The following is a 12,574-nucleotide window of genomic DNA, read 5'->3' as shown; positions in this document are numbered from 1 at the left end:
AGATTGGCACCTTAACATCTTTTGTAAATAACTTCTATCCTGTTGCTTTTTAGAGCTTCAACTTTTAGGCACTTAGAATGCGCTGAACTGAGATTTAACATACACAATCATCGTTCTCTATATTCATTTTATATTACCTTTTCAGGTGACATTTAGGTTTAGCTTTTAGCTTTAGCAAAGAAGAAACGCACGTGCTTTGCAGAACATGACACAGTTTGTGTGAGGACCTAGATGAAAAAGAATTTATTGTTGAGATAGCAGAGATCTGTTTCTGCCTTTAAAAATAAGGACAGCTTTACTGTGGATTTTCCACTTTGCCGTATTTATTCCGTGTAAAATTTCAGCTTAATTGTTAGAACACTTACAATAATATTTTAATGCAACTCTAGTCAGAAGAATATATTATTATATAGCCCAAAGCTGCAGGGAAAGATGCAGCGCTGAGAGGTAGCGGGAGTGGTGGTGAATAACCTGTGATAAGAGCCCGCTTCTTGGAGCAGTTTGGATAGTTTTGCCACCATTTGTTATTGTCAGCACATATAATTTTTACAGTGCAGTATGAATTCTGACAGCAGTGAAAAGAATGCCTTCTACCACCAGTATGAATGAGATTTCACTCAATTAAAATAACATGCAAGTATATTGTATAGCATTACATAGAAAGCTGATGTGCATTAAGTATGAATGCTGGGGCTGGGGGAGTTGTTGTACTAACGCTATTGTTCAGCAAGCAACTATTCCCCAGCATTTAAAAAAATAAAAAAAAAACAGGGAAATTAAATACAGAAATCAGAAATACATACAACATTTGATATTACCATACTGAAATTAACGTATTCACAATTTTAGACTTTAATTTGCCCCGTTGTATTAAGTTTCCCAGCATCTGAGTGCCTAGGGAGGGAGAAGTAGATGTAAACACATGGAGAGAGATCCACAGACTATCTATGCCGAAACGCACCACCCTGGCACGTTGTGGTGACGGGCGCTACAGGTACACGCAGGGTAAATTCAGGCCGTACCACGGCACCAGTTCACCACTGGCAGCAGCGAGAAGTTTGGTCTAGGTGTGACTGGAGCAATGTGGTCTGCTGCGATCCCCCCTCGTCCTGAACAGCTCTGAAGGGCTCCTCAGCACTGGGGAGAGGTGAGCTATAGACCTCCTGGCCCCCTGGTTCGTGCTACCCGGAACGGAAGGTATTTGCACATATAGGGATGTATAGGGATGCAGCCACGGCAGTTCCTATAAGGAATGCCAAAAGTGTCTTGGAGCCGAGGTGTATCTTAGGCAGCTGTTGTGCTCGGAGCCAATAAAAATGAAACTATTCTCTATTGAGACCTAATTAGCTTTTATATTCAAAGCCATGCTGCACATTTGTACATTGCTTATGAGTGGGACTAAAAAATATATGTACCATGACACTATACTTTTTAAAGTGTGTATTGAATGTTTTTCCCATTCTCCAAGGATTGCTTCCTCCTTAGATGTATACATTCAGCGAATATGACGAGGCTAATTATTTTTCCCCGAAATGATCAGTGCTTGTCTCTAGCAGTTGACGCAGGAGCGCGGACCTCACGTCTTTCAGTCTCGGAACTTAAAAAAAAAAATTAAAAAAAAAAAATATATATATATAAAACTGTCTTCAAATCCTAAGACAAAAAACTGGTAAACGAATTTCCTGCCAGGGGCTTTACAAGGCTTACTCTTCTATCAGAGCCCCGGTGCATGTATGAGCCTCTTTGCCTTTTTTTTAGAGGGGGTTATATATTTTTCTGTTACCTTTCCTGCCTGTAAAGCAATCAGGGAGAGCGGCAGGAGGCACCATAAATATGCAAATTGCTGCCAGATAACTGGTTTCGCTGGTTCCGCCTTGGGAAGCGGCATCGCCGCCGCGGGGAGTTGCGGGGTGTGTGGGGGGGGAGATCCGCGGGGCCCCGCGGTCCCTCCGCGCCTTTCCGCGGCCGAGCCTTCCCACGGCTCCGCCACCGCCTCCCTCCGCGGGGCCCCCGGAGCAGGGCTCCAAGGAAAGCGTTCCTTGGATTCCCACTAATTCTCTTGAAGTTGTGTCCGTGCTCTCGCTGGCTCACACGGCCTTTCCGTGCGTGTCCGAGGGCTTTTCCACGACTTTGTTTTTTTTCCGCGAGGGGTGTCCTCGTTTGCCTCCTCATTTGCCCCAAGAAGCGCTGGCCCTTTGGTACCACCTCTGTCTTAATCACAAGGTCAAGGTTTTTGCGTCTCCATCAGCTCACCTGGGAGCTGCTCCTGGGAGTGGCGACTGGCTCATCCCCGCACGGCATCACGGACCCACTCAGGAAAATCTGGGGACACTCACATACGGATCCGTAGTCTGGAATACGTGCTAAGGCCCTCTCCTTTCTAACTCGGCATTTGAGGGATTGAAAGGAACCACTGGTTTCCAAATTAAAGTATAATTCACTGCTAAACGTTTGCAGAAGTACACGAGGCCGTTGAAAAAAAATCACCAAGAGAAAAAGCAATCTTGTGTGGATTCTGGGTTTGCCCTGCAGTTAAATTCAAAGCTGCGTTGCTTATTGCACCGTTTTGCTGGGCGTTCATCAAAACCACGGACTGGGCATTTGAGTATTTTAAAAAAAAAAAAACAAAACCAAACACCAGAGTAAACAATACAGCTAATCTACAAGCGTTCAGATGTGCAGTAACTTTGATGCAAATATTCCTATCGTATATGGTGGTGGCCCCATATAACACAATAAGATACAATTCAGAGCTGTGACGGTCTATTGAATACGTAATATGCATTTTAAAATTGCCTGGAAACGTATTCATACGGTAAAATCTAATGATTCAGGCGGAGCTTTTACTCTTGGTCAAATAATAAAAATTGTTAGAGACCACTCTGTCATCTCGTTGCTCGCCAGCCTCCACGAGGACTGTTTTACGTTCCCGTTTAAATAGGACAGGAGAGCAAGAAGGAAAACATAAACCACAGAAGAGTTACTACAGACGTTAACTTTTAAGCCAGAAAGGCAAGAGAGCTGAGACAGAAAGTGGGAAAATTGTCCCCGTCGCTCCGCATCCGTCGAGGTTTCCTACACCTGAAGCCTCTGGACGGCGGATCGCGTTAGGACGAGGTTGTGCTCACCAAGCCCCAGAGGCTGACTTGGGCGAGGTGTATCCATTCCACCTCTGAAATACCTTCTTTCTGTGGATTTAGGTCTGCCAGGGAAGGGGACTAGCATGGACTGACAGACAGAGCCCGCGGACAGACGAGAGTCCCTGTGGGACACAGCGGGCGGTGACGGCCTTGTCCGCAGAGGATGAATCTGAAGTGCAGACTAGTAATAGTAATGGTGGTTACTATTAAAGTGCGGAGCTTTTCATTACTGAAAACTTCAAATAACTCTCCTGAACTATATTTGAGATGTCTTTTTTTCATGTTAACTCCAGGTTTGATTGCCAGAAAAGGTTGACTCCTAGCAAAGGAAAACCAGTGCAGTGCACAGCAGTGGGGAATGGAAGCCCTTCTTCACCAGAACCCCTGCCATATACGTACTGTCACTCACCTTCCAGACACTCAGTGCAACCATTCAATCTATTGAATCAAGAGACTGTTTGATCTTATCTGCATCTGTGAGCTGACTGTCAACCTGCTTAGGCTGCATATTAAATCATCTATAGTAGCTGTATCAAGCTGGGATGATCTGTTAATTCTAAATTTATTAACCCTTAGAGTGCAGTCATCATGTTTAATCTAGTGTAGCCGGCATTTATTTTACAAGACTAAATCCTTCTTTAAGATATAGCTGTGCTGTAGGTTAAAGAATCAGTAACGTGGTGGAGATGGTGACTGGGAAGGGCTCACTTTGATCTCTGAGAGCCAGCTGACAGCATCGCTGCTCCAAACACGTGTGCGCGTGCTCGTGTCACGCTCCCGTGTCCAGCGCTTGGGGTGCTGGAGCACACGTACGCACCTCGTAATGCTTCCTCGCGGAGAGTTTTGCTGGAGACGAGAAAGAAAAAGAGAAGCCTTGCACAACACCTCAGCTCCGTGCCTCCACAAGGACTTAAAATCAAAAATCCAAGTGACGGCACACCACCGTAACTCAACTCGAGGGTGGCTGCAGGCGGAGCCCTGCCGGGACCCACTAACAAACCTCTCCTCTGCGTCCCACCTCGCGGTCCGTAGCTGCCATCCGAATCAATTAACGCAAGTCCTCGGGACGCTGAGGACCACGGCCGCTGCAGGACCCGCACGGAGTCGAGCGCTGCAATCTGCGTACGCACAAATACACCCCCGCGCAGACGCACCGACAAACAATTTGTATATAAATATATATACATGCATCAATATGGTAATCTGTTCGTTACACGCACACATCTCCTCCCTGCCCCTCTCTCCTGTTATCTATTATCCTTGCACGTTGCCGATGGTATCAACATATTCACAGCTTTTATTTCAGTCGCAAACTGCTAGGCATGCTTCCTTTTTTGGTAATCACGTGCCCGGTGTCTCGCTAATGTAGCCTAATAACAATTTTAGCATTCAGATGAAGCGATTTCATTCTGTGACTGCCTTTTCTATTAGATTTGATTCTGAGAAGCCCCAGTGGGTGCCTCCGAGGCAGAGATCTATCTGTGAGGCTGCAACCGATTCAATAGCAGCCTGAGCTAACCTTGACCTTTCCCTAGACCCTGCTCCATCTGGTGCCAGCCTGGTCCCCCCCTTCTCCTCCTCCTTGCTTCACAGTCAGCATTGATCAAGGCGGAATCGAGCGTCTCTCTCCCTCCAAGGGCTGGGCAGCCACGGAAAGGACAGCACATTTCAATATATGGAAATGATCGAGCCTCTTATGCAATCATAAATCTACATAGAGCCTCGTGATTTGATATTTCATTCACCTCCAAAGATTCCCTCCCTCCCTCCCTCCCCCAGCAAGGATTTCTAAACTATAAGACAACGGCTTTCCCCAACACCTGGAAATTATAAAGCTTGCTGTTTATTGGGAATGAACGCCCAGCGATTTCATCTGATTCACATCCCATTTTATTTATTTATTTGCAGCTCACTCGGTTGTTCCCCCTGCGTGTTTCGGTGGTGGGTTTTTTTTTTTTTCTACAGTGGGTCCCGCCACGGTCCGTGCCTCCCCCCCCTCCCCGTTCCGGCGGTGGCAGCGGCCCCGGTAAGGGCTCGGTCCGACGCCGCTGCTGTTCCAGCCCCCGAAGGCAGCTCGCCCGGGCCCGCCGGCCCCTCGGTGGCGGCTCCAGCCGCCCCGAGCCCCGCTCCGCACCGGGCCGGGGGTGACTCGGGCCCGTTTCCATCGCTGGAAACGAGCGGAGGGCTCCCGCGATAAACCAGCGCTCGCCACTTTGTCATCTTCCTGCTTCTGCTTCGTTTTCTTCTCCCCTTCCCCGCGCTGGCGCTCCGCTCCCCCCCATCTCCCCCAACCCCTCTAAGTGGAAGCCCCCCAGGGCTCCCCCGCCCCGACCGAGCACGACCGGCGGCGGCGTGGCCAGGGCCCCTCGGAGAAGCCACGGATCACATACCACCCCCCCCTCCAAACTTCACCTCTGGGCAGTGGCTGCCAGGCTTCGCCTCCCGGGTTTGGGGGGGGTGTCCCCCCCTCTACTCCCAGCCCTGCCGCCCACCTGCAGCCCCCGACTCCCCCTACCAGCGTTACATATTTCCGAGCATTAATTTTATTTTTCTTCTGAAGAATTCCAACACGGTTTTGTTTGTTGGGTTTTGTTGTTTTTTGTTTTGTTTTGTTTTGTTTTGTCGCATACCAGCCTTGAGATTATATAACAGATTATGTAAAATCGTAATTACAAGATAATATATGCAAGACTTAATTATTATATAGAGCTTCCTGTGGATCTATAGCTAAGCACACAGCACCTATGTTAAGAGTCAGTTCTGTGATATTTGCATAGCCAACGCTTCTGGTTGTAGACGCGGCGTGGAAAAGGAACGGATAGATATTTGACAGTACATATGTATAAGAGAGATATATTACTTAATGGGAAAAGGTACGTGGAAATATATTTCTCTCTGTTTTGAGGAATTTGTTTTGCTTTATCTCCACGGGTAGTAAAAAATAATAGGAAGAAACTGTGAATTACATTGAAAAAAAAATAGATATATTCAATTTGTCAGTTTAATATTACACTTCCTTTCTGCAACGCTACAAAGATTTCCGAAACTTTCAGCTCTAATCTGTGTCTCGGGTTTGTTTGGAGGACCTGCCACTGCATGCCAGCTAAAAATGAGTGTCAATTAATAATAAAACCCACTCTTCCTTATTTCTGCACTCAAATAATTTAACAGGTTTTGATAAAACCACGGATGCAACAGTGAGAGTTTTCCAATGCATGCAGCATTAACAGTTTTCATTCTAAAGCACCGAAACTTCCCAAAATAGAACTGCTGAATATTTCTTTGCTTTTCCCAATGGCCATCTACACACATTATTATACACTTTAAATATAAATAATATTTAGCTCCTTAAAAAGCATGGTTTGTTCTACCAGGACCATAGCTGGTAGAAAAAATCTCAAATCTAGGCGGTTAAAGTACGCTATGTTATTTGTGGCCTCCAAAATTAGAAATAATTTGAAACAAGAAGTAGGAGAGTTTTTAGCTTGTGTTTTCCACCACGTGAGAAGTAACCGGAAAACATTCACCCGTATAACGCAACAGGGTTCATAAAGTCTTTGCTTTCTGAGCTACCTGAGCAATCGTGTAACCTCTGCAGAAGCGCCTAAGCGTGGTTTGTTGTTGAAAAGCATATTGTACTTATTAGTAAAACGTGAAATGGCTTAAAAAACAATTTGAGCTATGAATTGCCATCTGCTCAATGGGGGGAAACAGAAAGTAACTGAATATATTTTCTCACCTTTTTTTATAGTAACATAAACAACACTCCAGAACACTATCAACCTTTAGCTGTATGAAAGGCGGCGGTACAGTTCATCAGGCTTCGGGTCAGGACTTTGTCCACACTGTTAGACGCTGTTTCTTTTAATTATCTGCAAATGTCCCAAAGTATTTCCTGCCCACCCGGTTAAATAAGACTTCCTTTTTAATTTCAGGGATTAAAAGTTTGATCCCGCTTCCCACACGATACTCTGGAAACTGTCCTTGATAGAGAGCTAGCCTGAGATAGAGTGCACCTTGAGACGTCAAATATGGGTACAGCAGCGTATACAACTCGTTCTCTGTATGGGAGGGGAAGAGGGAAGGGTTTATGTTCCTCAGCTTCTATGTAGCACTTTGCATCCCTAGTGTCCATCGGGAGAGGAATTCATCTTTGTCCTCTCTTTGCCCCTGCCCCCTTTTTGCAGAGAAAAAGCACGAGGCACCAAACAGGACTGCTTCCTCTGGTATCGAGCTTTGCCAACGCCAAAAGCACATTCCTCCGGTGCCTGCAAACTCCTGACCTCCCCGAGTGCTGGGAGGGCAAGGCTCTGGAATCAGCTCGGAGCGCAGGGAGGCCTCTGCCCACCCCAGGAGAGAGGCCCCACAGCAGGGCAGTGCCTGCCCTGGTCTACGCCGGGAGCAGGACTCCCCGCCAGCACTTAGGGAAATCCTCCATACTGGCAGCTGCCGCTCCTCAAGACAGCTTGCCATGCAAAAACTGCAACAGAAAGAACAAAATAATACATCCTTTTATTTTTTTTCCCTACTCAGCTGGAGTTATTTCTTTGCTGTCCTTCAGCTTTATGCACCTGGCAACCCAGACTTTTTTTTTTTTAACCTGTTTGTTTTGTTTCTTGCCTAACAGCAGCTCAGCTCTCCTGCCCCCAACGCGCAGCTCCTACCAGGGATGGATGGGAGGGGAGAGCGTTTGGAGTGCAGGGAGCCGTTCAAACCAAACGGCCGGGTTCAGGCACATGGAGGATGTGAACTGGAAGATCTCGACTCGGAGTGAGTTTCGCAAGGAGCACGAGGACAGGAGAGTTGTGAACGGTTACAGCTCCATCCCACAGGACGAGCACGTGTTAGACGGTAATTCTGCAACGCAGAAATTGTCTTCATCTGCCTGCCTGATGCTTTCACCTCTCTGAAAGACCAACTTGTCGAAAGCATCACTTAAAAATAACGACGATACGAGCAGCAGCATTTCTGCTCCCTTGGAACTTGGCAGGAGTATAAATACGATGTAAAGGAAGAGGGGAATTGAAAACTTAACAATTTGAAAGGGAAATACAAGGGCATAGAAGTGGCCTGCACCCCTTTAATTTCCACCAGTGCTCCTAGTAGTGCTGGGCACAGCAAACCACCTCGAGATTTGCATGCAAAGCATGTGAGCTCATTGCAATAGCTGTACCATAGCGCACGCCTAGGTGTTCTGCACCTCCCATACAGATCACCCCGTAGTATTGAGATTCAAATCGCCCGTCCTTCGTCGCTAATAAAAATGAAATATATTAGGGGAAGCTTGAATACAGCGGCTTGACAGAGCATGTCATGTCTCACACTTGAAAAAATGCTACAAGTGCATGATCAAAAAGTAGCTGCTCGTTTTTGTGACATAAGATTTTTCTGTTTCAAGGGGCAAAACGTGAGCTTCGAGGTGAGGTAAGCCTGAACCCTTAAATTAACTCCTACAGCCCCTAAGAGCACAGCATAAGGCCAATCTGTACAGCAAAACTCCCTGCTATGCTGAGAAAAACAGAAGTTTCTATGAAATTCAGATTTTTTTGTTAGTTTGTTTTCCTTTTTGAGTGTGCAGAAGGTAAGGCGAAGCATGAGAAGTAATGCTGTGTTTTGAGTGGTCCTTTCCTGATGAAATTGCCACAGCAGACCACCACCCTACGGTGGAAGTTGCCAATATTGTCTTATCAAGCATTGGTCAGTGTTTCCATTCTAAAGCCTCTAACTTAAGAGGCTTATTCTTGGCTGTTAAAATAACTCCAGGCTGAGTTAGATCAGGGGAAGGTAGTTTTATTTTATATTACAGTTGGGGAATCATCTATCAAGTCTTTTATTTATGTTTAACTGGGTAAAGGTAGGAACAAAGAGGGGTTTGTGGGTTTTAGAGGTTTGTGTGGATGTTCTTGTGTTGTGGAAACGACAATCTCGTCCAGGTCATGGAGCCGCAGCCTAAAAAACCAGGGACCTCAGAGCTTTTGTAAGGAAATAATTTGAATATCTGACTGCTTTACTTAAGCCATGTGAGTTTGTCACAGATACATGACAGCCTTGTTTGACAGCACATACCAAATCCAGGTGCAGGCTAACTCCCAGAGTGCAGGCGCCCGGTGCCTCCAATGCCACGCTCACCATACAGTCCCCAGGTCTCTTAGGACACTTGCAGGAGGTCTGGAGGGGGGCTGTTTTGCTACAGCAGGAAAGCCTTCCAGCTTTCAAGCAGCTGTGCTTTCTGAGCAATGGCTAAGACCTAGATCCTACTAATGCTTTCTGGAAAACAGTGCGTCAGGCAGGTAGATGAACACATCTCCCGAGAGCTGACAGAACCTGGAGGCTTTTTCAACCTGTCCTGAGCTTGCTGCTTCAGGAAAGCGCGAAGCCAGGCAGACTTTGGGATGGAAAGTGTGTACAGCGCCTCCGTGTTACAAAGCAGCCCACAACAGCCATCTGATAAGCAGTATGCCACTCTAAGCGAGATGCAAACAAAGCACAGGGACTGTCATTAAGGAACCACGCACAACAGGTATTTTGTTCTGCCTGAGCAGCCACAGTATTGACACAAGGATGGACATTGCCAGCTCCTCACCTGTGCTCAATCTCTGTTGGAAACTGCGCCCCTCCTCTAATTGAAGGGGTAGAACTGATTCAAAAAAGGTGTATTACAGCTCTAGGTGCTGGAGTCAGAAGCATTTGTAAAGCCTGTTTGGTGTGGATTAATGCAGTAGGCAACAACTACTCCAAAAATTGCCTCCGCTTCTAGGAAAGCAAATGCTTTAAGTTGCAAGTAGCCTCTGGGAGAAGCCCCATGGAGGTGTGTCAGATGTGACCTCTCCAAATCCACCACTTCAGCAGGCGGTCCTGATTTTGTCATTTTGAAGAGGTACAGACTCTGGGGTGCCCTCTTCCTCCCGAGCTTGTCCTTCCTGAGATCAGGCTGGTGGCAGAGGGAGATAGAGGAGGAAAACTTATTGTGCCACTGCTTGTGCCATACCTGTTCTGCAGATAGCGTGAGGACTTTGCTCTTCAGGACTGTCCATCTGGCACCATTCCTGAGCAATAAAAGCTCACCCACAAAGTATTTTAAAGCAAACACAGTTGGTGTAATGAATACCTTAATACTCCTGTAGCCAGACAACAATCCCACAAATGGTAATTACTCTAAAAGTACTCACTCTGTAAAAAGAACCCAAGTTCACATATCAGCTCCTTTGGCCAGGGAGAGCCAGGACCCCGCAGAAGCTGTGTGTTCATCTCACAGCAGAGTGACTGCTGTATCACTCCCCAGAGATTTCCTGTGGCTAATCCAAACACATCGGCACACTTTCCAAAAGAGGAGGTGTTTCAGCAACCCTTGAACCCAGTGAAAAGGTGAGCTGGCCACCTGTGTGGTGTCTTAAAATAAATCGAAGTGTGTGCATGTGGGTGTGAGATCAGGCATCAAATATTCTTTAAAAAAAAAAAAAAGGTTTTCTACACTGTACCACTTTCCTAAATCTTTTGTGATCTCTGCACAGATTCTCTCCCTACCTTCATCTAATTTAATAAAGCAGGGCCACTGAAACAGCCTCAAGAGCCAAATACTATCTCTGATTCATCAGCACACATCACACACAAGAGCAATAGATGATTTCATAAGATACCTGGGGAAAAAAAAGTCTTTATCGTTTAAGATCAGAATTTGTTTACCAGGGTGTTATTTAAACTGAGAAATACAGGCAGAAATCTGACTGTAAATTACTTTGTTATGAACTGTATTATTGTTCTTGCAGTTCTCTGGGTGACTTTACAGTAGGCAGGCTGAAGACAACATGGGACAAGATACTCTGTGGAGAGTTGCACCCTAAACTCTGAATTCCTTGATTTGATTTTTGTTGGTTCAAAAATAGATCCCCCTTTTTTATTTTTGAAACTGTTTACTGTATGAATGTAAAATAATTCCTGAAACCAGGTGTATATAAGCATTGTACGTAAGGAAGACTTACAGTACCTCAGAGATAAAGAGCACTGTGTGGAGCTTTTTTTTTTTTTTTAGCATAGTACATTCAATTATTTCACTGTTTTGTATGATTTTACCATTAATAATACTGCTCTCTATCTAAAAATTAAAGCAGTTTAATTCATAACCTTCTAGTCCAAATCATACAGGTAAAAAAAAAAGACTCTTAATTTTAAAAAGAATAAGTGTATCTTCCACTAAACTTACAGGTATTTTTTCATGAAAGCAAGCACTGTTTACTGTGTGTGGCTATTTCAGTGAGCTAAATATTTATTGAAAGCTCAAAGCATTCACTGGCCTCATTTTCTCTAGCTGTTGCATTCAGATTAATAAACCTGTTTCCTACTTAAAATGAATAGAGAATTCAGAAATGTTTAGCACGAAGTGAAAAAATCAGCAAGAAAATGACTAACAGATACCAGCACATTGCATATTTATTTTGTCCTGTCAATTATTTTTAAAGAATTCCCTGCTTATGGAGGAAGATTTTTAAAAGACCTGGACTATCAAATAAAGATGTCCACAAACACTTGTTTCTTCATTTTTTCTCATTTTGGAGGAAGCGAATACTGCAAGGGTGGTTTGCTTGGGTTCTTTCCCTTTACTTTATTATACTTTTGCCAGTACTGAAAAAATATCCTGTTTCAAGGGTCACAGACTAAGCCTGCATAAAGGGTTTATAACACTACAATGACACATTTATGAAGCTGAATGCTCATCAGCACTTGCCACGTAAGGAAATCGCAAATATCCGATGTTCTTAGCAACACTTCCAAGCAGCAGCCCAACGTGAAGTTCCATAGGTACCAACCACGCCAGGGGCAGCGGTGGCTCCAAGTAAAAAAGTCTCTTTCGGAGACCCAGAGGTAATTTCAATGTGTTTGCATCCAGTCATGGACACACAATCACCTATTGAAAGTGTCTGGCTTGGAGCGCAGACAGATGGAGAGCACAGGGGTTAGTACAGCCAGGCCTCAGACTGACCTTTGCAGAGGGAATTAAATCAGTCTGACCTTGTTGTGAAGCCTAAATTATATCCATAGACCCCCAAATAATGCATCTTTAATACATCACTGCCCTCTTTTTATCGGCCTCCTTACCTCGAGGGTATCTTGTTTGCTAACTACCGATGTTAAATTGCAGCTATTTATTCTTACGTTTGTGACCTTGGTGGACATCTTGTCACATTTTTCATGAACACTTGAAAAAAAAAAATAGAGAAATATTTAGATAGAATATCTAAAACTAAGGTCTTGTTTCACTTGAGCGTAAAATAAACATGGATAGGAAAAGAAACCTGCTTCAGCCGGAGGGCACTGTAGTCATTGTGTAAGTCTAACACAATAGTCATTGTATGATTCTGAGCTTCAGTATCATCCATAACCTATCGTCTGGACAGCCTGGAAAACAGACCAGTGCCACGTAACAGGATTTCCAGTAT

This window comes from Tauraco erythrolophus, chromosome 2 (assembly GCF_009769465.1).
Source record: "Tauraco erythrolophus isolate bTauEry1 chromosome 2, bTauEry1.pri, whole genome shotgun sequence".
NCBI lineage: Eukaryota > Metazoa > Chordata > Aves > Musophagiformes > Musophagidae > Tauraco > Tauraco erythrolophus.
Note: the sequence above shows the minus strand (reverse complement) of the source record.